Source organism: Alosa pseudoharengus, unplaced genomic scaffold (assembly GCF_046254945.1).
Source record: "Alosa pseudoharengus isolate Yale_2024_CS ecotype anadromous, Long Island Sound unplaced genomic scaffold, YU_APseudo_1.1 YU_APseudo_1.1_scf_6, whole genome shotgun sequence".
Classification (NCBI taxonomy): Eukaryota; Metazoa; Chordata; class Actinopteri; order Clupeiformes; family Clupeidae; genus Alosa; species Alosa pseudoharengus.
Window position 1 is genome coordinate 37,519,149 of NW_027468848.1, and position 25,568 is coordinate 37,544,716.

Genomic DNA, 25,568 nt, shown 5'->3' on the forward strand with positions numbered 1-25,568 from the left:
CCCACTCGCTGTGCAGGGGGTATAGCTCAGTGGTAGAGCATTTGACTGCAGATCAAGAGGTCCCAGGTTCAAATCCTGGTGCCCCCTCAAACATGCTCGCAAGCTGGCGTGCGCAAATCCGTTTGCCTAACTGTTTTGCCGTTTTTGTGTCAGCCTGGTAAAGTGGTCACTCCGTGACCTGAAAGCAAATGCTTCAACTGAAAATGAAAGGACTGCTGAAAATGTGTCTCCTCAGTCTCCTCCGCAAAAAACACAAGCTGCGAGCAGCTCGTCTCACTTTAGCTCTGCCAGTCAGGATGGCCGAGCGGTCTAAGGCGCCAGACTCAAGGCGACGTGCCTTCCTCAGGCAAGGGATTTCTGGTCTCCGAATGGAGGCGTGGGTTCGAATCCCACTTCTGACATGGGCTTTTATTTGAAGTGGCAATGGACAGACCCATCGCAGGGAAGTGGTTGTGCGAGAAAAGACCTCAAAATGGACACCGGTGAGGCTGACTGGCTATTTTCCAACATCAAGTCCTCCATAGAAGGTTAGCTGATTTTACTCAAAGGAACAAAATGAAATCTGCCCTTTTACTACAGACCTGACTATTTTTGCTACCACCCAAAATTCTGGCACAAGGTGTAATTGCATTCAGTTGAGAGCGGTGCCTTTGCCACTCCAGAGAGTGAAGACAGTCAGACAGGTAAAAGAAATGCTTGAGTTCAGCAGTGTTGAGGGCGTTTCAGCCGAAGTTTGATACAAAATAAGCGACAGTCTGCTCCCACTCGCTGTGCAGGGGGTATAGCTCAGTGGTAGAGCATTTGACTGCAGATCGATCAAGAGGTCCCAGGTTCAAATCCTGGTGCCCCCTCAAACATGCTCGCAAGCTGGCGTGCGCAAATCCGTTTGCCTAACTGTTTTGCCGTTTTTGTGTCAGCCTGGTAAAGTGGTCACTCCGTGACCTGAAAGCAAATGCTTCAACTGAAAATGAAAGGACTGCTGAAAATGTGTCTCCTCAGTCTCCACCGCAAAAAACACAAGCTGCGAGCAGCTCGTCTCACTTTAGCTCTGCCAGTCAGGATGGCCGAGCGGTCTAAGGCGCCAAACTCAAGGCGACGTGCCTTCCTCAGGCAAGGGATTTCTGGTCTCCGAATGGAGGCGTGGGTTCGAATCCCACTTCTGACATGGGCTTTTATTTGAAGTGGCAATGGACAGACCCATCGCAGGGAAGTGGTTGTGCGAGAAAAGACGTCAAAATGGACACCGGTGAGGCTGACTGGCTATTTTCCAACATCAAGTCCTCCATGGAATATTAGCTGATTTTACTCAAAGGAACAAAATGAAATCTGCCCTTTTACTACAGACCTGACTATTTTTGCTACCACCCAAAATTCTGGCACAAAGTGTAATTGCATTCAGTTGAGAGCGGTGCCTTTGCCACTCCAGAGAGTGAAGACAGTCAGACAGGTAAAAGAAATGCTTGAGTTCAGCAGTGTTGAGGGCGTTTCAGCCGCAGTGTGATACAAAATAAGCGACAGTCTGGTCCAAATTGCTGTGCAGGGGGTATAGCTCAGTGGTAGAGCATTTGACTGCAGATCAAGAGGTCCCAGGTTCAAATCCTGGTGCCCCCTCAAACATGGTCGCAAGCTGGCGTACCAAATCCGTTTGCCTAACTGTTTTGCCGTTTTTGTGTCAGCCTGGTAAAGTGGTCACTCCGTGACCTGAAAGCAAATGCTTCAACTGAAAATGAAAGGACTGCTGAAAATGTGTCTCCTCAGTCTCCTCCGCAAAAAACACAAGCTGCGAGCAGCTCGTCTCACTTTAGCTCTGCCAGTCAGGATGGCCGAGCGGTCTAAGGCGCCAGACTCAAGGCGACGTGCCTTCCTCAGGCAAGGGATTTCTGGTCTCCGAATGGAGGCGTGGGTTCGAATCCCACTTCTGACATGGGCTTTTATTTGAAGTGGCAATGGACAGACCCATCGCAGGGAAGTGGTTGTGCGAGAAAAGACCTCAAAATGGACACCGGTGAGGCTGACTGGCTATTTTCCAACATCAAGTCCTCCATGGAATATTAGCTGATTTTACTCAAAGGAACAAAATGAAATCTGCCCTTTTACTACAGACCTGACTATTTTTGCTACCACCCAAAATTCTGGCACAAGGTGTAATTGCATTCAGTTGAGAGCGGTGCCTTTGCCACTCCAGAGAGTGAAGACAGTCAGACAGGTAAAAGAAATGCTTGAGTTCAGCAGTGTTGAGGGCGTTTCAGCCGCAGTGTGATACAAAATAAGCGACAGTCTGCTCCGACTCGCTGTGCAGGGGGTATAGCTCAGTGGTAGAGCATTTGACTGCAGATCAAGAGGTCCCAGGTTCAAATCCTGGTGCCCCCTCAAACATGCTCGCAAGCTGGCGTACCAAATCCGTTTGCCTAGCTGTTTTGCCGTTTTGTGTCAGCCTGGTAAAGTGGTCACTCCGTGACCTGAAAGCAAATGCTTCAACTGAAAATGAAAGGACTGCTGAAAATGTGTCTCCTCAGTCTCCTCCGCAAAAAACACAAGCTGCGAGCAGCTCGTCTCACTTTAGCTCTGCCAGTCAGGATGGCCGAGCGGTCTAAGGCGCCAGACTCAAGGCGACGTGCCTTCCTCAGGCAAGGGATTTCTGGTCTCCGAATGGAGGCTTGGGTTCGAATCCCACTTCTGACATGGGCTTTTATTTGAAGTGGCAATGGACAGACCCATCGCAGGGAAGTGGTTGTGCGAGAAAAGACCTCAAAATGGACACCGGTGAGGCTGACTGGCTATTTTCCAACATCAAGTCCTCCATGGAATATTAGCTGATTTTACTCAAAGGAACAAAATGAAATCTGCCCTTTTACTACAGACCTGACTATTTTTGCTACCACCCAAAATTCTGGCACAAGGTGTAATTGCATTCAGTTGAGAGCAGTGCCTTTGCCACTCCAGAGAGTGAAGACAGTCAGACAGGTAAAAGAAATGCTTGAGTTCAGCAGTGTTGAGGGCGTTTCAGCCGCAGTGTGATACAAAATAAGCGACAGTCTGCTCCGACTCGCTGTGCAGGGGGTATAGCTCAGTGGTAGAGCATTTGACTGCAGATCAAGAGGTCCCAGGTTCAAATCCTGGTGCCCCCTCAAACATGCTCGCAAGCTGGCGTACCAAATCCGTTTCCCTAACTGTTTTGCCGTTTTGTGTCAGCCTGGTAAAGTGGTCACTCCGTGACCTGAAAGCAAATGCTTCAACTGAAAATGAAAGGACTGCTGAAAATGTGTCTCCTCAGTCTCCTCCGCAAAAAACACAAGCTGCGAGCAGCTCGTCTCACTTTAGCTCTGCCAGTCAGGATGGCCGAGCGGTCTAAGGCGCCAGACTCAAGGCGACGTGCCTTCCTCAGGCAAGGGATTTCTGGTCTCCGAATGGAGGCGTGGGTTCGAATCCCACTTCTGACATGGGCTTTTATTTGAAGTGGCAATGGACAGACCCATCGCAGGGAAGTGGTTGTGCGAGAAAAGACCTCAAAATGGACACCGGTGAGGCTGACTGGCTATTTTCCAACATCAAGTCCTCCATGGAAGGTTAGCTGATTTTACTCAAAGGAACAAAATGAAATCTGCCCTTTTACTACAGACCTGACTATTTTTGCTACCACCCAAAATTCTGGCACAAGGTGTAATTGCATTCAGTTGAGAGCGGTGCCTTTGCCACTCCAGAGAGTGAAGACAGTCAGACAGGTAAAAGAAATGCTTGAGTTCAGCAGTGTTGAGGGCGTTTCAGCCGCAGTTTGATACAAAATAAGCGACAGTCTGCTCCCACTCGCTGTGCAGGGGGTATAGCTCAGTGGTAGAGCATTTGACTGCAGATCAAGAGGTCCCAGGTTCAAATCCTGGTGCCCCCTCAAACATGCTCGCAAGCTGGCGTGCGCAAATCCGTTTGCCTAACTGTTTTGCCGTTTTTGTGTCAGCCTGGTAAAGTGGTCACTCCGTGACCTGAAAGCAAATGCTTCAACTGAAAATGAAAGGACTGCTGAAAATGTGTCTCCTCAGTCTCCACCGCAAAAAACACAAGCTGCGAGCAGCTCGTCTCACTTTAGCTCTGCCAGTCAGGATGGCCGAGCGGTCTAAGGCGCCAGACTCAAGGCGACGTGCCTTCCTCAGGCAAGGGATTTCTGGTCTCCGAATGGAGGCGTGGGTTCGAATCCCACTTCTGACATGGGCTTTTATTTGAAGTGGCAATGGACAGACCCATCGCAGGGAAGTGGTTGTGCGAGAAAAGACCTCAAAATGGACACCGGTGAGGCTGACTGGCTATTTTCCAACATCAAGTCCTCCATGGAAGGTTAGCTGATTTTACTCAAAGGAACAAAATGAAATCTGCCCTTTTACTACAGACCTGACTATTTTTGCTACCACCCAAAATTCTGGCACAAGGTGTAATTGCATTCAGTTGAGAGCGGTGCCTTTGCCACTCCAGAGAGTGAAGACAGTCAGACAGGTAAAAGAAATGCTTGAGTTCAGCAGTGTTGAGGGCGTTTCAGCCGCAGTTTGATACAAAATAAGCGACAGTCTGCTCCCACTCGCTGTGCAGGGGGTATAGCTCAGTGGTAGAGCATTTGACTGCAGATCAAGAGGTCCCAGGTTCAAATCCTGGTGCCCCCTCAAACATGCTCGCAAGCTGGCGTGCGCAAATCCGTTTGCCTAACTGTTTTGCCGTTTTTGTGTCAGCCTGGTAAAGTGGTCACTCCGTGACCTGAAAGCAAATGCTTCAACTGAAAATGAAAGGACTGCTGAAAATGTGTCTCCTCAGTCTCCACCGCAAAAAACACAAGCTGCGAGCAGCTCGTCTCACTTTAGCTCTGCCAGTCAGGATGGCCGAGCGGTCTAAGGCGCCAGACTCAAGGCGACGTGCCTTCCTCAGGCAAGGGATTTCTGGTCTCCGAATGGAGGCGTGGGTTCGAATCCCACTTCTGACATGGGCTTTTATTTGAAGTGGCAATGGACAGACCCATCGCAGGGAAGTGGTTGTGCGAGAAAAGACCTCAAAATGGACACCGGTGAGGCTGACTGGCTATTTTCCAACATCAAGTCCTCCATGGAATATTAGCTGATTTTACTCAAAGGAACAAAATGAAATCTGCCCTTTTACTACAGACCTGACTATTTTTGCTACCACCCAAAATTCTGGCACAAGGTGTAATTGCATTCAGTTGAGAGCGGTGCCTTTGCCACTCCAGAGAGTGAAGACAGTCAGACAGGTAAAAGAAATGCTTGAGTTCAGCAGTGTTGAGGGCGTTTCAGCCGCAGTGTGATACAAAATAAGCGACAGTCTGCTCCGACTCGCTGTGCAGGGGGTATAGCTCAGTGGTAGAGCATTTGACTGCAGATCAAGAGGTCCCAGGTTCAAATCCTGGTGCCCCCTCAAACATGCTCGCAAGCTGGCGTACCAAATCCGTTTGCCTAACTGTTTTGCCGTTTTGTGTCAGCCTGGTAAAGTGGTCACTCCGTGACCTGAAAGCAAATGCTTCAACTGAAAATGAAAGGACTGCTGAAAATGTGTCTCCTCAGTCTCCTCCGCAAAAAACACAAGCTGCGAGCAGCTCGTCTCACTTTAGCTCTGCCAGTCAGGATGGCCGAGCGGTCTAAGGCGCCAGACTCAAGGCGACGTGCCTTCCTCAGGCAAGGGATTTCTGGTCTCCGAATGGAGGCGTGGGTTCGAATCCCACCTCTGACATGGGCTTTTATTTGAAGTGGCAATGGACAGACCCATCGCAGGGAAGTGGTTGTGCGAGAAAAGACCTCAAAATGGACACCGGTGAGGCTGACTGGCTATTTTCCAACATCAAGTCCTCCATGGAAGGTTAGCTGATTTTACTCAAAGGAACAAAATGAAATCTGCCCTTTTACTACAGACCTGACTATTTTTGCTACCACCCAAAATTCTGGCACAAGGTGTAATTGCATTCAGTTGAGAGCGGTGCCTTTGCCACTCCAGAGAGTGAAGACAGTCAGACAGGTAAAAGAAATGCTTGAGTTCAGCAGTGTTGAGGGCGTTTCAGCCGCAGTTTGATACAAAATAAGCGACAGTCTGCTCCCACTCGCTGTGCAGGGGGTATAGCTCAGTGGTAGAGCATTTGACTGCAGATCAAGAGGTCCCAGGTTCAAATCCTGGTGCCCCCTCAAACATGCTCGCAAGCTGGCGTGCGCAAATCCGTTTGCCTAACTGTTTTGCCGTTTTTGTGTCAGCCTGGTAAAGTGGTCACTCCGTGACCTGAAAGCAAATGCTTCAACTGAAAATGAAAGGACTGCTGAAAATGTGTCTCCTCAGTCTCCACCGCAAAAAACACAAGCTGCGAGCAGCTCGTCTCACTTTAGCTCTGCCAGTCAGGATGGCCGAGCGGTCTAAGGCGCCAGACTCAAGGCGACGTGCCTTCCTCAGGCAAGGGATTTCTGGTCTCCGAATGGAGGCGTGGGTTCGAATCCCACTTCTGACATGGGCTTTTATTTGAAGTGGCAATGGACAGACCCATCGCAGGGAAGTGGTTGTGCGAGAAAAGACCTCAAAATGGACACCGGTGAGGCTGACTGGCTATTTTCCAACATCAAGTCCTCCATGGAATATTAGCTGATTTTACTCAAAGGAACAAAATGAAATCTGCCCTTTTACTACAGACCTGACTATTTTTGCTACCACCCAAAATTCTGGCACAAGGTGTAATTGCATTCAGTTGAGAGCGGTGCCTTTGCCACTCCAGAGAGTGAAGACAGTCAGACAGGTAAAAGAAATGCTTGAGTTCAGCAGTGTTGAGGGCGTTTCAGCCGCAGTGTGATACAAAATAAGCGACAGTCTGCTCTGACTCGCTGTGCAGGGGGTATAGCTCAGTGGTAGAGCATTTGACTGCAGATCAAGAGGTCCCAGGTTCAAATCCTGGTGCCCCCTCAAACATGCTCGCAAGCTGGCGTACCAAATCCGTTTGCCTAACTGTTTTGCCGTTTTGTGTCAGCCTGGTAAAGTGGTCACTCCGTGACCTGAAAGCAAATGCTTCAACTGAAAATGAAAGGACTGCTGAAAATGTGTCTCCTCAGTCTCCTCCGCAAAAAACACAAGCTGCGAGCAGCTCGTCTCACTTTAGCTCTGCCAGTCAGGATGGCCGAGCGGTCTAAGGCGCCAGACTCAAGGCGACGTGCCTTCCTCAGGCAAGGGATTTCTGGTCTCCGAATGGAGGCGTGGGTTCGAATCCCACTTCTGACATGGGCTTTTATTTGAAGTGGCAATGGACAGACCCATCGCAGGGAAGTGGTTGTGCGAGAAAAGACCTCAAAATGGACACCGGTGAGGCTGACTGGCTATTTTCCAACATCAAGTCCTCCATGGAAGGTTAGCTGATTTTACTCAAAGGAACAAAATGAAATCTGCCCTTTTACTACAGACCTGACTATTTTTGCTACCACCCAAAATTCTGGCACAAGGTGTAATTGCATTCAGTTGAGAGCGGTGCCTTTGCCACTCCAGAGAGTGAAGACAGTCAGACAGGTAAAAGAAATGCTTGAGTTCAGCAGTGTTGAGGGCGTTTCAGCCGCAGTGTGATACAAAAGAAGCGACAGTCTGCTCCCACTCGCTGTGCAGGGGGTATAGCTCAGTGGTAGAGCATTTGACTGCAGATCAAGAGGTCCCAGGTTCAAATCCTGGTGCCCCCTCAAACATGCTCGCAAGCTGGCGTACCAAATCCGTTTCCCTAACTGTTTTGCCGTTTTGTGTCAGCCTGGTAAAGTGGTCACTCCGTGACCTGAAAGCAAATGCTTCAACTGAAAATGAAAGGACTGCTGAAAATGTGTCTCCTCAGTCTCCTCCGCAAAAAACACAAGCTGCGAGCAGCTCGTCTCACTTTAGCTCTGCCAGTCAGGATGGCCGAGCGGTCTAAGGCGCCAGACTCAAGGCGACGTGCCTTCCTCAGGCAAGGGATTTCTGGTCTCCGAATGGAGGCGTGGGTTCGAATCCCACTTCTGACATGGGCTTTTATTTGAAGTGGCAATGGACAGACCCATCGCAGGGAAGTGGTTGTGCGAGAAAAGACCTCAAAATGGACACCGGTGAGGCTGACTGGCTATTTTCCAACATCAAGTCCTCCATGGAAGGTTAGCTGATTTTACTCAAAGGAACAAAATGAAATCTGCCCTTTTACTACAGACCTGACTATTTTTGCTACCACCCAAAATTCTGGCACAAGGTGTAATTGCATTCAGTTGAGAGCGGTGCCTTTGCCACTCCAGAGAGTGAAGACAGTCAGACAGGTAAAAGAAATGCTTGAGTTCAGCAGTGTTGAGGGCGTTTCAGCCGCAGTTTGATACAAAATAAGCGACAGTCTGCTCCCACTCGCTGTGCAGGGGGTATAGCTCAGTGGTAGAGCATTTGACTGCAGATCAAGAGGTCCCAGGTTCAAATCCTGGTGCCCCCTCAAACATGCTCGCAAGCTGGCGTGCGCAAATCCGTTTGCCTAACTGTTTTGCCGTTTTTGTGTCAGCCTGGTAAAGTGGTCACTCCGTGACCTGAAAGCAAATGCTTCAACTGAAAATGAAAGGACTGCTGAAAATGTGTCTCCTCAGTCTCCACCGCAAAAAACACAAGCTGCGAGCAGCTCGTCTCACTTTAGCTCTGCCAGTCAGGATGGCCGAGCGGTCTAAGGCGCCAGACTCAAGGCGACGTGCCTTCCTCAGGCAAGGGATTTCTGGTCTCCGAATGGAGGCGTGGGTTCGAATCCCACTTCTGACATGGGCTTTTATTTGAAGTGGCAATGGACAGACCCATCGCAGGGAAGTGGTTGTGCGAGAAAAGACCTCAAAATGGACACCGGTGAGGCTGACTGGCTATTTTCCAACATCAAGTCCTCCATGGAATATTAGCTGATTTTACTCAAAGGAACAAAATGAAATCTGCCCTTTTACTACAGACCTGACTATTTTTGCTACCACCCAAAATTCTGGCACAAGGTGTAATTGCATTCAGTTGAGAGCGGTGCCTTTGCCACTCCAGAGAGTGAAGACAGTCAGACAGGTAAAAGAAATGCTTGAGTTCAGCAGTGTTGAGGGCGTTTCAGCCGCAGTGTGATACAAAATAAGCGACAGTCTGCTCCGACTCGCTGTGCAGGGGGTATAGCTCAGTGGTAGAGCATTTGACTGCAGATCAAGAGGTCCCAGGTTCAAATCCTGGTGCCCCCTCAAACATGCTCGCAAGCTGGCGTACCAAATCCGTTTGCCTAACTGTTTTGCCGTTTTGTGTCAGCCTGGTAAAGTGGTCACTCCGTGACCTGAAAGCAAATGCTTCAACTGAAAATGAAAGGACTGCTGAAAATGTGTCTCCTCAGTCTCCTCCGCAAAAAACACAAGCTGCGAGCAGCTCGTCTCACTTTAGCTCTGCCAGTCAGGATGGCCGAGCGGTCTAAGGCGCCAGACTCAAGGCGACGTGCCTTCCTCAGGCAAGGGATTTCTGGTCTCCGAATGGAGGCGTGGGTTCGAATCCCACTTCTGACATGGGCTTTTATTTGAAGTGGCAATGGACAGACCCATCGCAGGGAAGTGGTTGTGCGAGAAAAGACCTCAAAATGGACACCGGTGAGGCTGACTGGCTATTTTCCAACATCAAGTCCTCCATGGAATATTAGCTGATTTTACTCAAAGGAACAAAATGAAATCTGCCCTTTTACTACAGACCTGACTATTTTTGCTACCACCCAAAATTCTGGCACAAGGTGTAATTGCATTCAGTTGAGAGCGGTGCCTTTGCCACTCCAGAGAGTGAAGACAGTCAGACAGGTAAAAGAAATGCTTGAGTTCAGCAGTGTTGAGGGCGTTTCAGCCGCAGTGTGATACAAAATAAGCGACAGTCTGCTCCGACTCGCTGTGCAGGGGGTATAGCTCAGTGGTAGAGCATTTGACTGCAGATCAAGAGGTCCCAGGTTCAAATCCTGGTGCCCCCTCAAACATGCTCGCAAGCTGGTGTGCCAAATCCGTTTGCCTAACTGATTTGCCGTTTTTGTGTCAGCCTGGTAAAGTGGTCACTCCGTGACCTGAAAGCAAATGCTTCAACTGAAAATGAAAGGACTGCTGAAAATGTGTCTCCTCAGTCTCCTCCGCAAAAAACACAAGCTGCGAGCAGCTCGTCTCACTTTAGCTCTGCCAGTCAGGATGGCCGAGCGGTCTAAGGCGCCAGACTCAAGGCGACCTGCCTTCCTCAGGCAAGGGATTTCTGGTCTCCGAATGGAGGCGTGGGTTCGAATCCCACTTCTGACATGGGCTTTTATTTGAAGTGGCAATGGACAGACCCATCGCAGGGAAGTGGTTGTGCGAGAAAAGACGTCAAAATGGACACCGGTGAGGCTGACTGGCTATTTTCCAACATCAAGTCCTCCATGGAATATTAGCTGATTTTACTCAAAGGAACAAAATGAAATCTGCCCTTTTACTACAGACCTGACTATTTTTGCTACCACCCAAAATTCTGGCACAAGGTGTAATTGCATTCAGTTGAGAGCGGTGCCTTTGCCACTCCAGAGAGTGAAGACAGTCAGACAGGTAAAAGAAATGCTTGAGTTCAGCAGTGTTGAGGGCGTTTCAGCCGCAGTTTGATACAAAATAAGCGACAGTCTGCTCCCACTCGCTGTGCAGGGGGTATAGCTCAGTGGTAGAGCATTTGACTGCAGATCAAGAGGTCCCAGGTTCAAATCCTGGTGCCCCCTCAAACATGCTCGCAAGCTGGCGTGCGCAAATCCGTTTGTCTAACTGTTTTGCCGTTTTTGTGTCAGCCTCGTAAAGTGGTCACTCCGTGACCTGAAAGCAAATGCTTCAACTGAAAATGAAAGGACTGCTGAAAATGTGTCTCCTCAGTCTCCACCGCAAAAAACACAAGCTGCGAGCAGCTCGTCTCACTTTAGCTCTGCCAGTCAGGATGGCCGAGCGGTCTAAGGCGCCAGACTCAAGGCGACGTGCCTTCCTCAGGCAAGGGATTTCTGGTCTCCGAATGGAGGCGTGGGTTCGAATCCCACTTCTGACATGGGCTTTTATTTGAAGTGGCAATGGACAGACCCATCGCAGGGAAGTGGTTGTGCGAGAAAAGACGTCAAAATGGACACCGGTGAGGCTGACTGGCTATTTTCCAACATCAAGTCCTCCATGGAATATTAGCTGATTTTACTCAAAGGAACAAAATGAAATCTGCCCTTTTACTACAGACCTGACTATTTTTGCTACCACCCAAAATTCTGGCACAAGGTGTAATTGCATTCAGTTGAGAGCGGTGCCTTTGCCACTCCAGAGAGTGAAGACAGTCAGACAGGTAAAAGAAATGCTTGAGTTCAGCAGTGTTGAGGGCGTTTCAGCCGCAGTGTGATACAAAATAAGCGACAGTCTGCTCCCACTCGCTGTGCAGGGGGTATAGCTCAGTGGTAGAGCATTTGACTGCAGATCAAGAGGTCCCAGGTTCAAATCCTGGTGCCCCCTCAAACATGCTCGCAAGCTGGCGTGCGCAAATCCGTTTGCCTAACTGTTTTGCCGTTTTTGTGTCAGCCTGGTAAAGTGGTCACTCCGTGACCTGAAAGCAAATGCTTCAACTGAAAATGAAAGGACTGCTGAAAATGTGTCTCCTCAGTCTCCTCCGCAAAAAACACAAGCTGCGAGCAGCTCGTCTCACTTTAGCTCTGCCAGTCAGGATGGCCGAGCGGTCTAAGGCGCCAGACTCAAGGCGACGTGCCTTCCTCAGGCAAGGGATTTCTGGTCTCCGAATGGAGGCGTGGGTTCGAATCCCACTTCTGACATGGGCTTTTATTTGAAGTGGCAATGGACAGACCCATCGCAGGGAAGTGGTTGTGCGAGAAAAGACCTCAAAATGGACACCGGTGAGGCTGACTGGCTATTTTCCAACATCAAGTCCTCCATAGAAGGTTAGCTGATTTTACTCAAAGGAACAAAATGAAATCTGCCCTTTTACTACAGACCTGACTATTTTTGCTACCACCCAAAATTCTGGCACAAGGTGTAATTGCATTCAGTTGAGAGCGGTGCCTTTGCCACTCCAGAGAGTGAAGACAGTCAGACAGGTAAAAGAAATGCTTGAGTTCAGCAGTGTTGAGGGCGTTTCAGCCGAAGTTTGATACAAAATAAGCGACAGTCTGCTCCCACTCGCTGTGCAGGGGGTATAGCTCAGTGGTAGAGCATTTGACTGCAGATCAAGAGGTCCCAGGTTCAAATCCTGGTGCCCCCTCAAACATGCTCGCAAGCTGGCGTGCGCAAATCCGTTTGCCTAACTGTTTTGCCGTTTTTGTGTCAGCCTGGTAAAGTGGTCACTCCGTGACCTGAAAGCAAATGCTTCAACTGAAAATGAAAGGACTGCTGAAAATGTGTCTCCTCAGTCTCCACCGCAAAAAACACAAGCTGCGAGCAGCTCGTCTCACTTTAGCTCTGCCAGTCAGGATGGCCGAGCGGTCTAAGGCGCCAGACTCAAGGCGACGTGCCTTCCTCAGGCAAGGGATTTCTGGTCTCCGAATGGAGGCGTGGGTTCGAATCCCACTTCTGACATGGGCTTTTATTTGAAGTGGCAATGGACAGACCCATCGCAGGGAAGTGGTTGTGCGAGAAAAGACGTCAAAATGGACACCGGTGAGGCTCACTGGCTATTTTCCAACATCAAGTCCTCCATGGAATATTAGCTGATTTTACTCAAAGGAACAAAATGAAATCTGCCCTTTTACTACAGACCTGACTATTTTTGCTACCACCCAAAATTCTGGCACAAAGTGTAATTGCATTCAGTTGAGAGCGGTGCCTTTGCCACTCCAGAGAGTGAAGACAGTCAGACAGGTAAAAGAAATGCTTGAGTTCAGCAGTGTTGAGGGCGTTTCAGCCGCAGTGTGATACAAAATAAGCGACAGTCTGGTCCAAATTGCTGTGCAGGGGGTATAGCTCAGTGGTAGAGCATTTGACTGCAGATCAAGAGGTCCCAGGTTCAAATCCTGGTGCCCCCTCAAACATGGTCGCAAGCTGGCGTACCAAATCCGTTTGCCTAACTGTTTTGCCGTTTTTGTGTCAGCCTGGTAAAGTGGTCACTCCGTGACCTGAAAGCAAATGCTTCAACTGAAAATGAAAGGACTGCTGAAAATGTGTCTCCTCAGTCTCCTCCGCAAAAAACACAAGCTGCGAGCAGCTCGTCTCACTTTAGCTCTGCCAGTCAGGATGGCCGAGCGGTCTAAGGCGCCAGACTCAAGGCGACGTGCCTTCCTCAGGCAAGGGATTTCTGGTCTCCGAATGGAGGCGTGGGTTCGAATCCCACTTCTGACATGGGCTTTTATTTGAAGTGGCAATGGACAGACCCATCGCAGGGAAGTGGTTGTGCGAGAAAAGACCTCAAAATGGACACCGGTGAGGCTGACTGGCTATTTTCCAACATCAAGTCCTCCATGGAATATTAGCTGATTTTACTCAAAGGAACAAAATGAAATCTGCCCTTTTACTACAGACCTGACTATTTTTGCTACCACCCAAAATTCTGGCACAAGGTGTAATTGCATTCAGTTGAGAGCGGTGCCTTTGCCACTCCAGAGAGTGAAGACAGTCAGACAGGTAAAAGAAATGCTTGAGTTCAGCAGTGTTGAGGGCGTTTCAGCCGCAGTGTGATACAAAATAAGCGACAGTCTGCTCCGACTCGCTGTGCAGGGGGTATAGCTCAGTGGTAGAGCATTTGACTGCAGATCAAGAGGTCCCAGGTTCAAATCCTGGTGCCCCCTCAAACATGCTCGCAAGCTGGCGTACCAAATCCGTTTGCCTAGCTGTTTTGCCGTTTTGTGTCAGCCTGGTAAAGTGGTCACTCCGTGACCTGAAAGCAAATGCTTCAACTGAAAATGAAAGGACTGCTGAAAATGTGTCTCCTCAGTCTCCTCCGCAAAAAACACAAGCTGCGAGCAGCTCGTCTCACTTTAGCTCTGCCAGTCAGGATGGCCGAGCGGTCTAAGGCGCCAGACTCAAGGCGACGTGCCTTCCTCAGGCAAGGGATTTCTGGTCTCCGAATGGAGGCTTGGGTTCGAATCCCACTTCTGACATGGGCTTTTATTTGAAGTGGCAATGGACAGACCCATCGCAGGGAAGTGGTTGTGCGAGAAAAGACCTCAAAATGGACACCGGTGAGGCTGACTGGCTATTTTCCAACATCAAGTCCTCCATGGAATATTAGCTGATTTTACTCAAAGGAACAAAATGAAATCTGCCCTTTTACTACAGACCTGACTATTTTTGCTACCACCCAAAATTCTGGCACAAGGTGTAATTGCATTCAGTTGAGAGCAGTGCCTTTGCCACTCCAGAGAGTGAAGACAGTCAGACAGGTAAAAGAAATGCTTGAGTTCAGCAGTGTTGAGGGCGTTTCAGCCGCAGTGTGATACAAAATAAGCGACAGTCTGCTCCGACTCGCTGTGCAGGGGGTATAGCTCAGTGGTAGAGCATTTGACTGCAGATCAAGAGGTCCCAGGTTCAAATCCTGGTGCCCCCTCAAACATGCTCGCAAGCTGGCGTACCAAATCCGTTTCCCTAACTGTTTTGCCGTTTTGTGTCAGCCTGGTAAAGTGGTCACTCCGTGACCTGAAAGCAAATGCTTCAACTGAAAATGAAAGGACTGCTGAAAATGTGTCTCCTCAGTCTCCTCCGCAAAAAACACAAGCTGCGAGCAGCTCGTCTCACTTTAGCTCTGCCAGTCAGGATGGCCGAGCGGTCTAAGGCGCCAGACTCAAGGCGACGTGCCTTCCTCAGGCAAGGGATTTCTGGTCTCCGAATGGAGGCGTGGGTTCGAATCCCACTTCTGACATGGGCTTTTATTTGAAGTGGCAATGGACAGACCCATCGCAGGGAAGTGGTTGTGCGAGAAAAGACCTCAAAATGGACACCGGTGAGGCTGACTGGCTATTTTCCAACATCAAGTCCTCCATGGAAGGTTAGCTGATTTTACTCAAAGGAACAAAATGAAATCTGCCCTTTTACTACAGACCTGACTATTTTTGCTACCACCCAAAATTCTGGCACAAGGTGTAATTGCATTCAGTTGAGAGCGGTGCCTTTGCCACTCCAGAGAGTGAAGACAGTCAGACAGGTAAAAGAAATGCTTGAGTTCAGCAGTGTTGAGGGCGTTTCAGCCGCAGTTTGATACAAAATAAGCGACAGTCTGCTCCCACTCGCTGTGCAGGGGGTATAGCTCAGTGGTAGAGCATTTGACTGCAGATCAAGAGGTCCCAGGTTCAAATCCTGGTGCCCCCTCAAACATGCTCGCAAGCTGGCGTGCGCAAATCCGTTTGCCTAACTGTTTTGCCGTTTTTGTGTCAGCCTGGTAAAGTGGTCACTCCGTGACCTGAAAGCAAATGCTTCAACTGAAAATGAAAGGACTGCTGAAAATGTGTCTCCTCAGTCTCCACCGCAAAAAACACAAGCTGCGAGCAGCTCGTCTCACTTTAGCTCTGCCAGTCAGGATGGCCGAGCGGTCTAAGGCGCCAGACTCAAGGCGACGTGCCTTCCTCAGGCAAGGGATTTCTGGTCTCCGAATGGAGGCGTGGGTTCGAATCCCACTTCTGACATGGGCTTTTATTTGAAGTGGCAATGGACAGACCCATCGCAGGGAAGTGGTTGTGCGAGAAAAGACCTCAAAATGGACACCGGTGAGGCTGACTGGCTATTTTCCAACATCAAGTCCTCCATGGAATATTAGCTGATTTTACTCAAAGGAACAAAATGAAATCTGCCCTTTTACTACAGACCTGACTATTTTTGCTACCACCCAAAATTCTGGCACAAGGTGTAATTGCATTCAGTTGAGAGCGGTGCCTTTGCCACTCCAGAGAGTGAAGACAGTCAGACAGGTAAAAGAAATGCTTGAGTTCAGCAGTGTTGAGGGCGTTTCAGCCGCAGTGTGATACAAAATAAGCGACAGTCTGCTCTGACTCGCTGTGCAGGGGGTATAGCTCAGTGGTAGAGCATTTGACTGCAGATCAAGAGGTCCCAGGTTCAAATCCTGGTGCCCCCTCAAACATGCTCGCAAGCTGGCGTACCAAATCCGTTTGCCTAACTGTTTTGCCGTTTTGTGTCAGCCTGGTAAAGTGGTCACTCCGTGACCTGAAAGCAAATGCTTCAACTGAAAATGAAAGGACTGCTGAAAATGTGTCTCCTCAGTCTCCTCCGCAAAAAACACAAGCTGCGAGCAGCTCGTCTCACTTTAGCTCTGCCAGTCAGGATGGCCGAGCGGTCTAAGGCGCCAGACTCAAGGCGACGTGCCTTCCTCAGGCAAGGGATTTCTGGTCTCCGAATGGAGGCGTGGGTTCGAATCCCACTTCTGACATGGGCTTTTATTTGAAGTGGCAATGGACAGACCCATCGCAGGGAAGTGGTTGTGCGAGAAAAGACCTCAAAATGGACACCGGTGAGGCTGACTGGCTATTTTCCAACATCAAGTCCTCCATGGAAGGTTAGCTGATTTTACTCAAAGGAACAAAATGAAATCTGCCCTTTTACTACAGACCTGACTATTTTTGCTACCACCCAAAATTCTGGCACAAGGTGTAATTGCATTCAGTTGAGAGCGGTGCCTTTGCCACTCCAGAGAGTGAAGACAGTCAGACAGGTAAAAGAAATGCTTGAGTTCAGCAGTGTTGAGGGCGTTTCAGCCGCAGTGTGATACAAAATAAGCGACAGTCTGCTCCCACTCGCTGTGCAGGGGGTATAGCTCAGTGGTAGAGCATTTGACTGCAGAGGTCCCAGGTTCAAATCCTGGTGCCCCCTCAAACATGCTCGCAAGCTGGCGTACCAAATCCGTTTCCCTAACTGTTTTGCCGTTTTGTGTCAGCCTGGTAAAGTGGTCACTCCGTGACCTGAAAGCAAATGCTTCAACTGAAAATGAAAGGACTGCTGAAAATGTGTCTCCTCAGTCTCCTCCGCAAAAAACACAAGCTGCGAGCAGCTCGTCTCACTTTAGCTCTGCCAGTCAGGATGGCCGAGCGGTCTAAGGCGCCAGACTCAAGGCGACGTGCCTTCCTCAGGCAAGGGATTTCTGGTCTCCGAATGGAGGCGTGGGTTCGAATCCCACTTCTGACATGGGCTTTTATTTGAAGTGGCAATGGACAGACCCATCGCAGGGAAGTGGTTGTGCGAGAAAAGACCTCAAAATGGACACCGGTGAGGCTGACTGGCTATTTTCCAACATCAAGTCCTCCATGGAAGGTTAGCTGATTTTACTCAAAGGAACAAAATGAAATCTGCCCTTTTACTACAGACCTGACTATTTTTGCTACCACCCAAAATTCTGGCACAAGGTGTAATTGCATTCAGTTGAGAGCGGTGCCTTTGCCACTCCAGAGAGTGAAGACAGTCAGACAGGTAAAAGAAATGCTTGAGTTCAGCAGTGTTGAGGGCGTTTCAGCCGCAGTTTGATACAAAATAAGCGACAGTCTGCTCCCACTCGCTGTGCAGGGGGTATAGCTCAGTGGTAGAGCATTTGACTGCAGATCAAGAGGTCCCAGGTTCAAATCCTGGTGCCCCCTCAAACATGCTCGCAAGCTGGCGTGCGCAAATCCGTTTGCCTAACTGTTTTGCCGTTTTTGTGTCAGCCTGGTAAAGTGGTCACTCCGTGACCTGAAAGCAAATGCTTCAACTGAAAATGAAAGGACTGCTGAAAATGTGTCTCCTCAGTCTCCACCGCAAAAAACACAAGCTGCGAGCAGCTCGTCTCACTTTAGCTCTGCCAGTCAGGATGGCCGAGCGGTCTAAGGCGCCAGACTCAAGGCGACGTGCCTTCCTCAGGCAAGGGATTTCTGGTCTCCGAATGGAGGCGTGGGTTCGAATCCCACTTCTGACATGGGCTTTTATTTGAAGTGGCAATGGACAGACCCATCGCAGGGAAGTGGTTGTGCGAGAAAAGACGTCAAAATGGACACCGGTGAGGCTGACTGGCTATTTTCCAACATCAAGTCCTCCATGGAATATTAGCTGATTTTACTCAAAGGAACAAAATGAAATCTGCCCTTTTACTACAGACCTGACTATTTTTGCTACCACCCAAAATTCTGGCACAAGGTGTAATTGCATTCAGTTGAGAGCGGTGCCTTTGCCACTCCAGAGAGTGAAGACAGTCAGACAGGTAAAAGAAATGCTTGAGTTCAGCAGTGTTGAGGGCGTTTCAGCCGCAGTGTGATACAAAATAAGCGACAGTCTGCTCCGACTCGCTGTGCAGGGGGTATAGCTCAGTGGTAGAGCATTTGACTGCAGATCAAGAGGTCCCAGGTTCAAATCCTGGTGCCCCCTCAAACATGCTCGCAAGCTGGCGTACCAAATCCGTTTGCCTAACTGTTTTGCCGTTTTGTGTCAGCCTGGTAAAGTGGTCACTCCGTGACCTGAAAGCAAATGCTTCAACTGAAAATGAAAGGACTGCTGAAAATGTGTCTCCTCAGTCTCCTCCGCAAAAAACACAAGCTGCGAGCAGCTCGTCTCACTTTAGCTCTGCCAGTCAGGATGGCCGAGCGGTCTAAGGCGCCAGACTCAAGGCGACGTGCCTTCCTCAGGCAAGGGATTTCTGGTCTCCGAATGGAGGCGTGGGTTCGAATCCCACCTCTGACATGGGCTTTTATTTGAAGTGGCAATGGACAGACCCATCGCAGGGAAGTGGTTGTGCGAGAAAAGACCTCAAAATGGACACCGGTGAGGCTGACTGGCTATTTTCCAACATCAAGTCCTCCATGGAAGGTTAGCTGATTTTACTCAAAGGAACAAAATGAAATCTGCCCTTTTACTACAGACCTGACTATTTTTGCTACCACCCAAAATTCTGGCACAAGGTGTAATTGCATTCAGTTGAGAGCGGTGCCTTTGCCACTCCAGAGAGTGAAGACAGTCAGACAGGTAAAAGAAATGCTTGAGTTCAGCAGTGTTGAGGGCGTTTCAGCCGCAGTTTGATACAAAATAAGCGACAGTCTGCTCCCACTCGCTGTGCAGGGGGTATAGCTCAGTGGTAGAGCATTTGACTGCAGATCAAGAGGTCCCAGGTTCAAATCCTGGTGCCCCCTCAAACATGCTCGCAAGCTGGCGTGCGCAAATCCGTTTGCCTAACTGTTTTGCCGTTTTTGTGTCAGCCTGGTAAAGTGGTCACTCCGTGACCTGAAAGCAAATGCTTCAACTGAAAATGAAAGGACTGCTGAAAATGTGTCTCCTCAGTCTCCACCGCAAAAAACACAAGCTGCGAGCAGCTCGTCTCACTTTAGCTCTGCCAGTCAGGATGGCCGAGCGGTCTAAGGCGCCAGACTCAAGGCGACGTGCCTTCCTCAGGCAAGGGATTTCTGGTCTCCGAATGGAGGCGTGGGTTCGAATCCCACTTCTGACATGGGCTTTTATTTGAAGTGGCAATGGACAGACCCATCGCAGGGAAGTGGTTGTGCGAGAAAAGACCTCAAAATGGACACCGGTGAGGCTGACTGGCTATTTTCCAACATCAAGTCCTCCATGGAATATTAGCTGATTTTACTCAAAGGAACAAAATGAAATCTGCCCTTTTACTACAGACCTGACTATTTTTGCTACCACCCAAAATTCTGGCACAAGGTGTAATTGCATTCAGTTGAGAGCGGTGCCTTTGCCACTCCAGAGAGTGAAGACAGTCAGACAGGTAAAAGAAATGCTTGAGTTCAGCAGTGTTGAGGGCGTTTCAGCCGCAGTGTGATACAAAATAAGCGACAGTCTGCTCCGACTCGCTGTGCAGGGGGTATAGCTCAGTGGTAGAGCATTTGACTGCAGATCAAGAGGTCCCAGGTTCAAATCCTGGTGCCCCCTCAAACATGCTCGCAAGCTGGCGTACCAAATCCGTTTGCCTAACTGTTTTGCCGTTTTGTGTCAGCCTGGTAAAGTGGTCACTCCGTGACCTGAAAGCAAATGCTTCAACTGAAAATGAAAGGACTGCTGAAAATGTGTCTCCTCAGTCTCCTCCGCAAAAAACACAAGCTGCGAGCAGCTCGTCTCACTTTAGCTCTGCCAGTCAGGATGGCCGAGCGGTCTAAGGCGCCAGACTCAAGGCGACGTGCCTTCCTCAGGCAAGGGATTTCTGGTCTCCGAATGGAGGCGTGGGTTCGAATCCCACTTCTGACATGGGCTTTTATTTGAAGTGGCAATGGACAGACCCATCGCAGGGAAGTGGTTGTGCGAGAAAAGACCTCAAAATGGACACCGGTGAGGCTGACTGGCTATTTTCCAACATCAAGTCCTCCATGGAAGGTTAGCTGATTTTACTCAAAGGAACAAAATGAAATCTGCCCTTTTACTACAGACCTGACTATTTTTGCTACCACCCAAAATTCTGGCACAAGGTGTAATTGCATTCAGTTGAGAGCGGTGCCTTTGCCACTCCAGAGAGTGAAGACAGTCAGACAGGTAAAAGAAATGCTTGAGTTCAGCAGTGTTGAGGGCGTTTCAGCCGCAGTTTGATACAAAATAAGCGACAGTCTGCTCCCACTCGCTGTGCAGGGGGTATAGCTCAGTGGTAGAGCATTTGACTGCAGATCAAGAGGTCCCAGGTTCAAATCCTGGTGCCCCCTCAAACATGCTCGCAAGCTGGCGTGCGCAAATCCGTTTGCCTAACTGTTTTGCCGTTTTTGTGTCAGCCTGGTAAAGTGGTCACTCCGTGACCTGAAAGCAAATGCTTCAACTGAAAATGAAAGGACTGCTGAAAATGTGTCTCCTCAGTCTCCACCGCAAAAAACACAAGCTGCGAGCAGCTCGTCTCACTTTAGCTCTGCCAGTCAGGATGGCCGAGCGGTCTAAGGCGCCAGACTCAAGGCGACGTGCCTTCCTCAGGCAAGGGATTTCTGGTCTCCGAATGGAGGCGTGGGTTCGAATCCCACTTCTGACATGGGCTTTTATTTGAAGTGGCAATGGACAGACCCATCGCAGGGAAGTGGTTGTGCGAGAAAAGACCTCAAAATGGACACCGGTGAGGCTGACTGGCTATTTTCCAACATCAAGTCCTCCATGGAATATTAGCTGATTTTACTCAAAGGAACAAAATGAAATCTGCCCTTTTACTACAGACCTGACTATTTTTGCTACCACCCAAAATTCTGGCACAAGGTGTAATTGCATTCAGTTGAGAGCGGTGCCTTTGCCACTCCAGAGAGTGAAGACAGTCAGACAGGTAAAAGAAATGCTTGAGTTCAGCAGTGTTGAGGGCGTTTCAGCCGCAGTGTGATACAAAATAAGCGACAGTCTGCTCCGACTCGCTGTGCAGGGGGTATAGCTCAGTGGTAGAGCATTTGACTGCAGATCAAGAGGTCCCAGGTTCAAATCCTGGTGCCCCCTCAAACATGCTCGCAAGCTGGCGTACCAAATCCGTTTGCCTAACTGTTTTGCCGTTTTGTGTCAGCCTGGTAAAGTGGTCACTCCGTGACCTGAAAGCAAATGCTTCAACTGAAAATGAAAGGACTGCTGAAAATGTGTCTCCTCAGTCTCCTCCGCAAAAAACACAAGCTGCGAGCAGCTCGTCTCACTTTAGCTCTGCCAGTCAGGATGGCCGAGCGGTCTAAGGCGCCAGACTCAAGGCGACGTGCCTTCCTCAGGCAAGGGATTTCTGGTCTCCGAATGGAGGCGTGGGTTCGAATCCCACCTCTGACATGGGCTTTTATTTGAAGTGGCAATGGACAGACCCATCGCAGGGAAGTGGTTGTGCGAGAAAAGACCTCAAAATGGACACCGGTGAGGCTGACTGGCTATTTTCCAACATCAAGTCCTCCATGGAAGGTTAGCTGATTTTACTCAAAGGAACAAAATGAAATCTGCCCTTTTACTACAGACCTGACTATTTTTGCTACCACCCAAAATTCTGGCACAAGGTGTAATTGCATTCAGTTGAGAGCGGTGCCTTTGCCACTCCAGAGAGTGAAGACAGTCAGACAGGTAAAAGAAATGCTTGAGTTCAGCAGTGTTGAGGGCGTTTCAGCCGCAGTTTGATACAAAATAAGCGACAGTCTGCTCCCACTCGCTGTGCAGGGGGTATAGCTCAGTGGTAGAGCATTTGACTGCAGATCAAGAGGTCCCAGGTTCAAATCCTGGTGCCCCCTCAAACATGCTCGCAAGCTGGCGTGCGCAAATCCGTTTGCCTAACTGTTTTGCCGTTTTTGTGTCAGCCTGGTAAAGTGGTCACTCCGTGACCTGAAAGCAAATGCTTCAACTGAAAATGAAAGGACTGCTGAAAATGTGTCTCCTCAGTCTCCACCGCAAAAAACACAAGCTGCGAGCAGCTCGTCTCACTTTAGCTCTGCCAGTCAGGATGGCCGAGCGGTCTAAGGCGCCAGACTCAAGGCGACGTGCCTTCCTCAGGCAAGGGATTTCTGGTCTCCGAATGGAGGCGTGGGTTCGAATCCCACTTCTGACATGGGCTTTTATTTGAAGTGGCAATGGACAGACCCATCGCAGGGAAGTGGTTGTGCGAGAAAAGACCTCAAAATGGACACCGGTGAGGCTGACTGGCTATTTTCCAACATCAAGTCCTCCATGGAATATTAGCTGATTTTACTCAAAGGAACAAAATGAAATCTGCCCTTTTACTACAGACCTGACTATTTTTGCTACCACCCAAAATTCTGGCACAAGGTGTAATTGCATTCAGTTGAGAGCGGTGCCTTTGCCACTCCAGAGAGTGAAGACAGTCAGACAGGTAAAAGAAATGCTTGAGTTCAGCAGTGTTGAGGGCGTTTCAGCCGCAGTGTGATACAAAATAAGCGACAGTCTGCTCCGACTCGCTGTGCAGGGGGTATAGCTCAGTGGTAGAGCATTTGACTGCAGATCAAGAGGTCCCAGGTTCAAATCCTGGTGCCCCCTCAAACATGCTCGCAAGCTGGCGTACCAAATCCGTTTGCCTAACTGTTTTGCCGTTTTGTGTCAGCCTGGTAAAGTGGTCACTCCGTGACCTGAAAGCAAATGCTTCAACTGAAAATGAAAGGACTGCTGAAAATGTGTCTCCTCAGTCTCCACCGCAAAAAACACAAGCTGCGAGCAGCTCGTCTCACTTTAGCTCTGCCAGTCAGGATGGCCGAGCGGTCTAAGGCGCCAGACTCAAGGCGACGTGCCTTCCTCAGGCAAGGGATTTCTGGTCTCCGAATGGAGGCGTGGGTTCGAATCCCACTTCTGACATGGGCTTTTATTTGAAGTGGCAATGGACAGACCCATCGCAGGGAAGTGGTTGTGCGAGAAAAGACGTCAAAATGGACACCGGTGAGGCTGACTGGCTATTTTCCAACATCAAGTCCTCCATGGAATATTAGCTGATTTTACTCAAAGGAACAAAATGAAATCTGCCCTTTTACTACAGACCTGACTATTTTTGCTACCACCCAAAATTCTGGCACAAGGTGTAATTGCATTCAGTTGAGAGCGGTGCCTTTGCCACTCCAGAGAGTGAAGACAGTCAGACAGGTAAAAGAAATGCTTGAGTTCAGCAGTGTTGAGGGCGTTTCAGCCGCAGTGTGATACAAAATAAGCGACAGTCTGCTCCGACTCGCTGTGCAGGGGGTATAGCTCAGTGGTAGAGCATTTGACTGCAGATCAAGAGGTCCCAGGTTCAAATCCTGGTGCCCCCTCAAACATGCTCGCAAGCTGGCGTACCAAATCCGTTTGCCTAACTGTTTTGCCGTTTTGTGTCAGCCTGGTAAAGTGGTCACTCCGTGACCTGAAAGCAAATGCTTCAACTGAAAATGAAAGGACTGCTGAAAATGTGTCTCCTCAGTCTCCTCCGCAAAAAACACAAGCTGCGAGCAGCTCGTCTCACTTTAGCTCTGCCAGTCAGGATGGCCGAGCGGTCTAAGGCGCCAGACTCAAGGCGACGTGCCTTCCTCAGGCAAGGGATTTCTGGTCTCCGAATGGAGGCGTGGGTTCGAATCCCACTTCTGACATGGGCTTTTATTTGAAGTGGCAATGGACAGACCCATCGCAGGGAAGTGGTTGTGCGAGAAAAGACCTCAAAATGGACACCGGTGAGGCTGACTGGCTATTTTCCAACATCAAGTCCTCCATGGAAGGTTAGCTGATTTTACTCAAAGGAACAAAATGAAATCTGCCCTTTTCCTACAGACCTGACTATTTTTGCTACCACCCAAAATTCTGGCACAAGGTGTAATTGCATTCAGTTGAGAGCGGTGCCTTTGCCACTCCAGAGAGTGAAGACAGTCAGACAGGTAAAAGAAATGCTTGAGTTCAGCAGTGTTGAGGGCGTTTCAGCCGCAGTTTGATACAAAATAAGCGACAGTCTGCTCCCACTCGCTGTGCAGGGGGTATAGCTCAGTGGTAGAGCATTTGACTGCAGATCAAGAGGTCCCAGGTTCAAATCCTGGTGCCCCCTCAAACATGCTCGCAAGCTGGCGTGCGCAAATCCGTTTGCCTAACTGTTTTGCCGTTTTTGTGTCAGCCTGGTAAAGTGGTCACTCCGTGACCTGAAAGCAAATGCTTCAACTGAAAATGAAAGGACTGCTGAAAATGTGTCTCCTCAGTCTCCACCGCAAAAAACACAAGCTGCGAGCAGCTCGTCTCACTTTAGCTCTGCCAGTCAGGATGGCCGAGCGGTCTAAGGCGCCAGACTCAAGGCGACGTGCCTTCCTCAGGCAAGGGATTTCTGGTCTCCGAATGGAGGCGTGGGTTCGAATCCCACTTCTGACATGGGCTTTTATTTGAAGTGGCAATGGACAGACCCATCGCAGGGAAGTGGTTGTGCGAGAAAAGACCTCAAAATGGACACCGGTGAGGCTGACTGGCTATTTTCCAACATCAAGTCCTCCATGGAATATTAGCTGATTTTACTCAAAGGAACAAAATGAAATCTGCCCTTTTACTACAGACCTGACTATTTTTGCTACCACCCAAAATTCTGGCACAAGGTGTAATTGCATTCAGTTGAGAGCGGTGCCTTTGCCACTCCAGAGAGTGAAGACAGTCAGACAGGTAAAAGAAATGCTTGAGTTCAGCAGTGTTGAGGGCGTTTCAGCCGCAGTGTGATACAAAATAAGCGACAGTCTGCTCCGACTCGCTGTGCAGGGGGTATAGCTCAGTGGTAGAGCATTTGACTGCAGATCAAGAGGTCCCAGGTTCAAATCCTGGTGCCCCCTCAAACATGCTCGCAAGCTGGCGTACCAAATCCGTTTGCCTAACTGTTTTGCCGTTTTGTGTCAGCCTGGTAAAGTGGTCACTCCGTGACCTGAAAGCAAATGCTTCAACTGAAAATGAAAGGACTGCTGAAAATGTGTCTCCTCAGTCTCCTCCGCAAAAAACACAAGCTGCGAGCAGCTCGTCTCACTTTAGCTCTGCCAGTCAGGATGGCCGAGCGGTCTAAGGCGCCAGACTCAAGGCGACGTGCCTTCCTCAGGCAAGGGATTTCTGGTCTCCGAATGGAGGCGTGGGTTCGAATCCCACTTCTGACATGGGCTTTTATTTGAAGTGGCAATGGACAGACCCATCGCAGGGAAGTGGTTGTGCGAGAAAAGACGTCAAAATGGACACCGGTGAGGCTGACTGGCTATTTTCCAACATCAAGTCCTCCATGGA

At 49.5% G+C, this 25,568-nt stretch overlaps 67 non-coding genes across 67 annotated transcripts; all 67 read left to right on the top strand.

Moving 5' to 3' along the window:
- The first annotated feature begins 15 nt into the window (after positions 1-15).
- On the top strand, positions 16-87 carry trnac-gca (transfer RNA cysteine (anticodon GCA)). Its single transcript has one exon. It is a non-coding gene; the product is annotated as a tRNA-Cys (tRNA).
- Positions 88-290: 203 nt separating this feature from the next.
- Positions 291-401, top strand: trnal-caa (transfer RNA leucine (anticodon CAA)). Its single transcript has 2 exons — positions 291-328; positions 356-401. It is a non-coding gene; the product is annotated as a tRNA-Leu (tRNA).
- Positions 402-775: 374 nt separating this feature from the next.
- Positions 776-851, top strand: trnac-gca (transfer RNA cysteine (anticodon GCA)). Its single transcript is given in 2 exon segments — positions 776-811; positions 816-851. It is a non-coding gene; the product is annotated as a tRNA-Cys (tRNA).
- Positions 852-1,054: 203 nt separating this feature from the next.
- trnal-caa (transfer RNA leucine (anticodon CAA)) lies at positions 1,055-1,165 on the top strand. Its single transcript has 2 exons — positions 1,055-1,092; positions 1,120-1,165. It is a non-coding gene; the product is annotated as a tRNA-Leu (tRNA).
- A 374-nt stretch (positions 1,166-1,539) lies between these two features.
- Positions 1,540-1,611, top strand: trnac-gca (transfer RNA cysteine (anticodon GCA)). Its single transcript has one exon. It is a non-coding gene; the product is annotated as a tRNA-Cys (tRNA).
- Positions 1,612-1,813: 202 nt separating this feature from the next.
- On the top strand, positions 1,814-1,924 carry trnal-caa (transfer RNA leucine (anticodon CAA)). The gene is made up of 2 exons: positions 1,814-1,851; positions 1,879-1,924. It is a non-coding gene; the product is annotated as a tRNA-Leu (tRNA).
- Positions 1,925-2,298: 374 nt separating this feature from the next.
- trnac-gca (transfer RNA cysteine (anticodon GCA)) lies at positions 2,299-2,370 on the top strand. Its single transcript has one exon. It is a non-coding gene; the product is annotated as a tRNA-Cys (tRNA).
- Positions 2,371-2,571: 201 nt separating this feature from the next.
- Positions 2,572-2,682, top strand: trnal-caa (transfer RNA leucine (anticodon CAA)). Its single transcript has 2 exons — positions 2,572-2,609; positions 2,637-2,682. It is a non-coding gene; the product is annotated as a tRNA-Leu (tRNA).
- Positions 2,683-3,056: 374 nt separating this feature from the next.
- On the top strand, positions 3,057-3,128 carry trnac-gca (transfer RNA cysteine (anticodon GCA)). Its single transcript has one exon. It is a non-coding gene; the product is annotated as a tRNA-Cys (tRNA).
- Positions 3,129-3,329: 201 nt separating this feature from the next.
- trnal-caa (transfer RNA leucine (anticodon CAA)) lies at positions 3,330-3,440 on the top strand. The gene is made up of 2 exons: positions 3,330-3,367; positions 3,395-3,440. It is a non-coding gene; the product is annotated as a tRNA-Leu (tRNA).
- Positions 3,441-3,814: 374 nt separating this feature from the next.
- On the top strand, positions 3,815-3,886 carry trnac-gca (transfer RNA cysteine (anticodon GCA)). Its single transcript has one exon. It is a non-coding gene; the product is annotated as a tRNA-Cys (tRNA).
- A 203-nt stretch (positions 3,887-4,089) lies between these two features.
- Positions 4,090-4,200, top strand: trnal-caa (transfer RNA leucine (anticodon CAA)). The gene is made up of 2 exons: positions 4,090-4,127; positions 4,155-4,200. It is a non-coding gene; the product is annotated as a tRNA-Leu (tRNA).
- A 374-nt stretch (positions 4,201-4,574) lies between these two features.
- trnac-gca (transfer RNA cysteine (anticodon GCA)) lies at positions 4,575-4,646 on the top strand. The gene has a single exon. It is a non-coding gene; the product is annotated as a tRNA-Cys (tRNA).
- Positions 4,647-4,849: 203 nt separating this feature from the next.
- Positions 4,850-4,960, top strand: trnal-caa (transfer RNA leucine (anticodon CAA)). Its single transcript has 2 exons — positions 4,850-4,887; positions 4,915-4,960. It is a non-coding gene; the product is annotated as a tRNA-Leu (tRNA).
- Positions 4,961-5,334: 374 nt separating this feature from the next.
- On the top strand, positions 5,335-5,406 carry trnac-gca (transfer RNA cysteine (anticodon GCA)). Its single transcript has one exon. It is a non-coding gene; the product is annotated as a tRNA-Cys (tRNA).
- Positions 5,407-5,607: 201 nt separating this feature from the next.
- On the top strand, positions 5,608-5,718 carry trnal-caa (transfer RNA leucine (anticodon CAA)). Its single transcript has 2 exons — positions 5,608-5,645; positions 5,673-5,718. It is a non-coding gene; the product is annotated as a tRNA-Leu (tRNA).
- A 374-nt stretch (positions 5,719-6,092) lies between these two features.
- Positions 6,093-6,164, top strand: trnac-gca (transfer RNA cysteine (anticodon GCA)). The gene has a single exon. It is a non-coding gene; the product is annotated as a tRNA-Cys (tRNA).
- Positions 6,165-6,367: 203 nt separating this feature from the next.
- trnal-caa (transfer RNA leucine (anticodon CAA)) lies at positions 6,368-6,478 on the top strand. Its single transcript has 2 exons — positions 6,368-6,405; positions 6,433-6,478. It is a non-coding gene; the product is annotated as a tRNA-Leu (tRNA).
- A 374-nt stretch (positions 6,479-6,852) lies between these two features.
- trnac-gca (transfer RNA cysteine (anticodon GCA)) lies at positions 6,853-6,924 on the top strand. Its single transcript has one exon. It is a non-coding gene; the product is annotated as a tRNA-Cys (tRNA).
- Positions 6,925-7,125: 201 nt separating this feature from the next.
- On the top strand, positions 7,126-7,236 carry trnal-caa (transfer RNA leucine (anticodon CAA)). Its single transcript has 2 exons — positions 7,126-7,163; positions 7,191-7,236. It is a non-coding gene; the product is annotated as a tRNA-Leu (tRNA).
- Positions 7,237-7,610: 374 nt separating this feature from the next.
- On the top strand, positions 7,611-7,682 carry trnac-gca (transfer RNA cysteine (anticodon GCA)). The gene has a single exon. It is a non-coding gene; the product is annotated as a tRNA-Cys (tRNA).
- A 201-nt stretch (positions 7,683-7,883) lies between these two features.
- Positions 7,884-7,994, top strand: trnal-caa (transfer RNA leucine (anticodon CAA)). Its single transcript has 2 exons — positions 7,884-7,921; positions 7,949-7,994. It is a non-coding gene; the product is annotated as a tRNA-Leu (tRNA).
- Positions 7,995-8,368: 374 nt separating this feature from the next.
- trnac-gca (transfer RNA cysteine (anticodon GCA)) lies at positions 8,369-8,440 on the top strand. The gene has a single exon. It is a non-coding gene; the product is annotated as a tRNA-Cys (tRNA).
- Positions 8,441-8,643: 203 nt separating this feature from the next.
- trnal-caa (transfer RNA leucine (anticodon CAA)) lies at positions 8,644-8,754 on the top strand. Its single transcript has 2 exons — positions 8,644-8,681; positions 8,709-8,754. It is a non-coding gene; the product is annotated as a tRNA-Leu (tRNA).
- Positions 8,755-9,128: 374 nt separating this feature from the next.
- Positions 9,129-9,200, top strand: trnac-gca (transfer RNA cysteine (anticodon GCA)). Its single transcript has one exon. It is a non-coding gene; the product is annotated as a tRNA-Cys (tRNA).
- A 201-nt stretch (positions 9,201-9,401) lies between these two features.
- On the top strand, positions 9,402-9,512 carry trnal-caa (transfer RNA leucine (anticodon CAA)). Its single transcript has 2 exons — positions 9,402-9,439; positions 9,467-9,512. It is a non-coding gene; the product is annotated as a tRNA-Leu (tRNA).
- A 374-nt stretch (positions 9,513-9,886) lies between these two features.
- On the top strand, positions 9,887-9,958 carry trnac-gca (transfer RNA cysteine (anticodon GCA)). Its single transcript has one exon. It is a non-coding gene; the product is annotated as a tRNA-Cys (tRNA).
- Positions 9,959-10,160: 202 nt separating this feature from the next.
- On the top strand, positions 10,161-10,271 carry trnal-caa (transfer RNA leucine (anticodon CAA)). Its single transcript has 2 exons — positions 10,161-10,198; positions 10,226-10,271. It is a non-coding gene; the product is annotated as a tRNA-Leu (tRNA).
- Positions 10,272-10,645: 374 nt separating this feature from the next.
- Positions 10,646-10,717, top strand: trnac-gca (transfer RNA cysteine (anticodon GCA)). The gene has a single exon. It is a non-coding gene; the product is annotated as a tRNA-Cys (tRNA).
- A 203-nt stretch (positions 10,718-10,920) lies between these two features.
- Positions 10,921-11,031, top strand: trnal-caa (transfer RNA leucine (anticodon CAA)). The gene is made up of 2 exons: positions 10,921-10,958; positions 10,986-11,031. It is a non-coding gene; the product is annotated as a tRNA-Leu (tRNA).
- A 374-nt stretch (positions 11,032-11,405) lies between these two features.
- Positions 11,406-11,477, top strand: trnac-gca (transfer RNA cysteine (anticodon GCA)). Its single transcript has one exon. It is a non-coding gene; the product is annotated as a tRNA-Cys (tRNA).
- Positions 11,478-11,680: 203 nt separating this feature from the next.
- trnal-caa (transfer RNA leucine (anticodon CAA)) lies at positions 11,681-11,791 on the top strand. The gene is made up of 2 exons: positions 11,681-11,718; positions 11,746-11,791. It is a non-coding gene; the product is annotated as a tRNA-Leu (tRNA).
- A 374-nt stretch (positions 11,792-12,165) lies between these two features.
- On the top strand, positions 12,166-12,237 carry trnac-gca (transfer RNA cysteine (anticodon GCA)). Its single transcript has one exon. It is a non-coding gene; the product is annotated as a tRNA-Cys (tRNA).
- A 203-nt stretch (positions 12,238-12,440) lies between these two features.
- trnal-caa (transfer RNA leucine (anticodon CAA)) lies at positions 12,441-12,551 on the top strand. The gene is made up of 2 exons: positions 12,441-12,478; positions 12,506-12,551. It is a non-coding gene; the product is annotated as a tRNA-Leu (tRNA).
- Positions 12,552-12,925: 374 nt separating this feature from the next.
- trnac-gca (transfer RNA cysteine (anticodon GCA)) lies at positions 12,926-12,997 on the top strand. Its single transcript has one exon. It is a non-coding gene; the product is annotated as a tRNA-Cys (tRNA).
- Positions 12,998-13,199: 202 nt separating this feature from the next.
- On the top strand, positions 13,200-13,310 carry trnal-caa (transfer RNA leucine (anticodon CAA)). The gene is made up of 2 exons: positions 13,200-13,237; positions 13,265-13,310. It is a non-coding gene; the product is annotated as a tRNA-Leu (tRNA).
- Positions 13,311-13,684: 374 nt separating this feature from the next.
- trnac-gca (transfer RNA cysteine (anticodon GCA)) lies at positions 13,685-13,756 on the top strand. Its single transcript has one exon. It is a non-coding gene; the product is annotated as a tRNA-Cys (tRNA).
- Positions 13,757-13,957: 201 nt separating this feature from the next.
- On the top strand, positions 13,958-14,068 carry trnal-caa (transfer RNA leucine (anticodon CAA)). The gene is made up of 2 exons: positions 13,958-13,995; positions 14,023-14,068. It is a non-coding gene; the product is annotated as a tRNA-Leu (tRNA).
- A 374-nt stretch (positions 14,069-14,442) lies between these two features.
- Positions 14,443-14,514, top strand: trnac-gca (transfer RNA cysteine (anticodon GCA)). The gene has a single exon. It is a non-coding gene; the product is annotated as a tRNA-Cys (tRNA).
- A 201-nt stretch (positions 14,515-14,715) lies between these two features.
- Positions 14,716-14,826, top strand: trnal-caa (transfer RNA leucine (anticodon CAA)). The gene is made up of 2 exons: positions 14,716-14,753; positions 14,781-14,826. It is a non-coding gene; the product is annotated as a tRNA-Leu (tRNA).
- Positions 14,827-15,200: 374 nt separating this feature from the next.
- On the top strand, positions 15,201-15,272 carry trnac-gca (transfer RNA cysteine (anticodon GCA)). Its single transcript has one exon. It is a non-coding gene; the product is annotated as a tRNA-Cys (tRNA).
- Positions 15,273-15,475: 203 nt separating this feature from the next.
- On the top strand, positions 15,476-15,586 carry trnal-caa (transfer RNA leucine (anticodon CAA)). Its single transcript has 2 exons — positions 15,476-15,513; positions 15,541-15,586. It is a non-coding gene; the product is annotated as a tRNA-Leu (tRNA).
- A 374-nt stretch (positions 15,587-15,960) lies between these two features.
- trnac-gca (transfer RNA cysteine (anticodon GCA)) lies at positions 15,961-16,032 on the top strand. Its single transcript has one exon. It is a non-coding gene; the product is annotated as a tRNA-Cys (tRNA).
- A 201-nt stretch (positions 16,033-16,233) lies between these two features.
- On the top strand, positions 16,234-16,344 carry trnal-caa (transfer RNA leucine (anticodon CAA)). Its single transcript has 2 exons — positions 16,234-16,271; positions 16,299-16,344. It is a non-coding gene; the product is annotated as a tRNA-Leu (tRNA).
- Positions 16,345-16,985: 641 nt separating this feature from the next.
- trnal-caa (transfer RNA leucine (anticodon CAA)) lies at positions 16,986-17,096 on the top strand. The gene is made up of 2 exons: positions 16,986-17,023; positions 17,051-17,096. It is a non-coding gene; the product is annotated as a tRNA-Leu (tRNA).
- A 374-nt stretch (positions 17,097-17,470) lies between these two features.
- Positions 17,471-17,542, top strand: trnac-gca (transfer RNA cysteine (anticodon GCA)). Its single transcript has one exon. It is a non-coding gene; the product is annotated as a tRNA-Cys (tRNA).
- Positions 17,543-17,745: 203 nt separating this feature from the next.
- Positions 17,746-17,856, top strand: trnal-caa (transfer RNA leucine (anticodon CAA)). The gene is made up of 2 exons: positions 17,746-17,783; positions 17,811-17,856. It is a non-coding gene; the product is annotated as a tRNA-Leu (tRNA).
- A 374-nt stretch (positions 17,857-18,230) lies between these two features.
- Positions 18,231-18,302, top strand: trnac-gca (transfer RNA cysteine (anticodon GCA)). The gene has a single exon. It is a non-coding gene; the product is annotated as a tRNA-Cys (tRNA).
- A 201-nt stretch (positions 18,303-18,503) lies between these two features.
- trnal-caa (transfer RNA leucine (anticodon CAA)) lies at positions 18,504-18,614 on the top strand. Its single transcript has 2 exons — positions 18,504-18,541; positions 18,569-18,614. It is a non-coding gene; the product is annotated as a tRNA-Leu (tRNA).
- A 374-nt stretch (positions 18,615-18,988) lies between these two features.
- trnac-gca (transfer RNA cysteine (anticodon GCA)) lies at positions 18,989-19,060 on the top strand. Its single transcript has one exon. It is a non-coding gene; the product is annotated as a tRNA-Cys (tRNA).
- Positions 19,061-19,263: 203 nt separating this feature from the next.
- Positions 19,264-19,374, top strand: trnal-caa (transfer RNA leucine (anticodon CAA)). Its single transcript has 2 exons — positions 19,264-19,301; positions 19,329-19,374. It is a non-coding gene; the product is annotated as a tRNA-Leu (tRNA).
- A 374-nt stretch (positions 19,375-19,748) lies between these two features.
- Positions 19,749-19,820, top strand: trnac-gca (transfer RNA cysteine (anticodon GCA)). Its single transcript has one exon. It is a non-coding gene; the product is annotated as a tRNA-Cys (tRNA).
- Positions 19,821-20,021: 201 nt separating this feature from the next.
- trnal-caa (transfer RNA leucine (anticodon CAA)) lies at positions 20,022-20,132 on the top strand. The gene is made up of 2 exons: positions 20,022-20,059; positions 20,087-20,132. It is a non-coding gene; the product is annotated as a tRNA-Leu (tRNA).
- Positions 20,133-20,506: 374 nt separating this feature from the next.
- Positions 20,507-20,578, top strand: trnac-gca (transfer RNA cysteine (anticodon GCA)). Its single transcript has one exon. It is a non-coding gene; the product is annotated as a tRNA-Cys (tRNA).
- A 203-nt stretch (positions 20,579-20,781) lies between these two features.
- On the top strand, positions 20,782-20,892 carry trnal-caa (transfer RNA leucine (anticodon CAA)). The gene is made up of 2 exons: positions 20,782-20,819; positions 20,847-20,892. It is a non-coding gene; the product is annotated as a tRNA-Leu (tRNA).
- Positions 20,893-21,266: 374 nt separating this feature from the next.
- Positions 21,267-21,338, top strand: trnac-gca (transfer RNA cysteine (anticodon GCA)). Its single transcript has one exon. It is a non-coding gene; the product is annotated as a tRNA-Cys (tRNA).
- A 201-nt stretch (positions 21,339-21,539) lies between these two features.
- On the top strand, positions 21,540-21,650 carry trnal-caa (transfer RNA leucine (anticodon CAA)). Its single transcript has 2 exons — positions 21,540-21,577; positions 21,605-21,650. It is a non-coding gene; the product is annotated as a tRNA-Leu (tRNA).
- A 374-nt stretch (positions 21,651-22,024) lies between these two features.
- trnac-gca (transfer RNA cysteine (anticodon GCA)) lies at positions 22,025-22,096 on the top strand. The gene has a single exon. It is a non-coding gene; the product is annotated as a tRNA-Cys (tRNA).
- A 203-nt stretch (positions 22,097-22,299) lies between these two features.
- Positions 22,300-22,410, top strand: trnal-caa (transfer RNA leucine (anticodon CAA)). The gene is made up of 2 exons: positions 22,300-22,337; positions 22,365-22,410. It is a non-coding gene; the product is annotated as a tRNA-Leu (tRNA).
- A 374-nt stretch (positions 22,411-22,784) lies between these two features.
- trnac-gca (transfer RNA cysteine (anticodon GCA)) lies at positions 22,785-22,856 on the top strand. The gene has a single exon. It is a non-coding gene; the product is annotated as a tRNA-Cys (tRNA).
- A 201-nt stretch (positions 22,857-23,057) lies between these two features.
- Positions 23,058-23,168, top strand: trnal-caa (transfer RNA leucine (anticodon CAA)). Its single transcript has 2 exons — positions 23,058-23,095; positions 23,123-23,168. It is a non-coding gene; the product is annotated as a tRNA-Leu (tRNA).
- A 374-nt stretch (positions 23,169-23,542) lies between these two features.
- On the top strand, positions 23,543-23,614 carry trnac-gca (transfer RNA cysteine (anticodon GCA)). Its single transcript has one exon. It is a non-coding gene; the product is annotated as a tRNA-Cys (tRNA).
- Positions 23,615-23,815: 201 nt separating this feature from the next.
- Positions 23,816-23,926, top strand: trnal-caa (transfer RNA leucine (anticodon CAA)). The gene is made up of 2 exons: positions 23,816-23,853; positions 23,881-23,926. It is a non-coding gene; the product is annotated as a tRNA-Leu (tRNA).
- A 374-nt stretch (positions 23,927-24,300) lies between these two features.
- On the top strand, positions 24,301-24,372 carry trnac-gca (transfer RNA cysteine (anticodon GCA)). The gene has a single exon. It is a non-coding gene; the product is annotated as a tRNA-Cys (tRNA).
- A 203-nt stretch (positions 24,373-24,575) lies between these two features.
- Positions 24,576-24,686, top strand: trnal-caa (transfer RNA leucine (anticodon CAA)). The gene is made up of 2 exons: positions 24,576-24,613; positions 24,641-24,686. It is a non-coding gene; the product is annotated as a tRNA-Leu (tRNA).
- A 374-nt stretch (positions 24,687-25,060) lies between these two features.
- Positions 25,061-25,132, top strand: trnac-gca (transfer RNA cysteine (anticodon GCA)). Its single transcript has one exon. It is a non-coding gene; the product is annotated as a tRNA-Cys (tRNA).
- A 201-nt stretch (positions 25,133-25,333) lies between these two features.
- Positions 25,334-25,444, top strand: trnal-caa (transfer RNA leucine (anticodon CAA)). The gene is made up of 2 exons: positions 25,334-25,371; positions 25,399-25,444. It is a non-coding gene; the product is annotated as a tRNA-Leu (tRNA).
- The last annotated feature ends 124 nt before the right edge of the window (positions 25,445-25,568 follow it).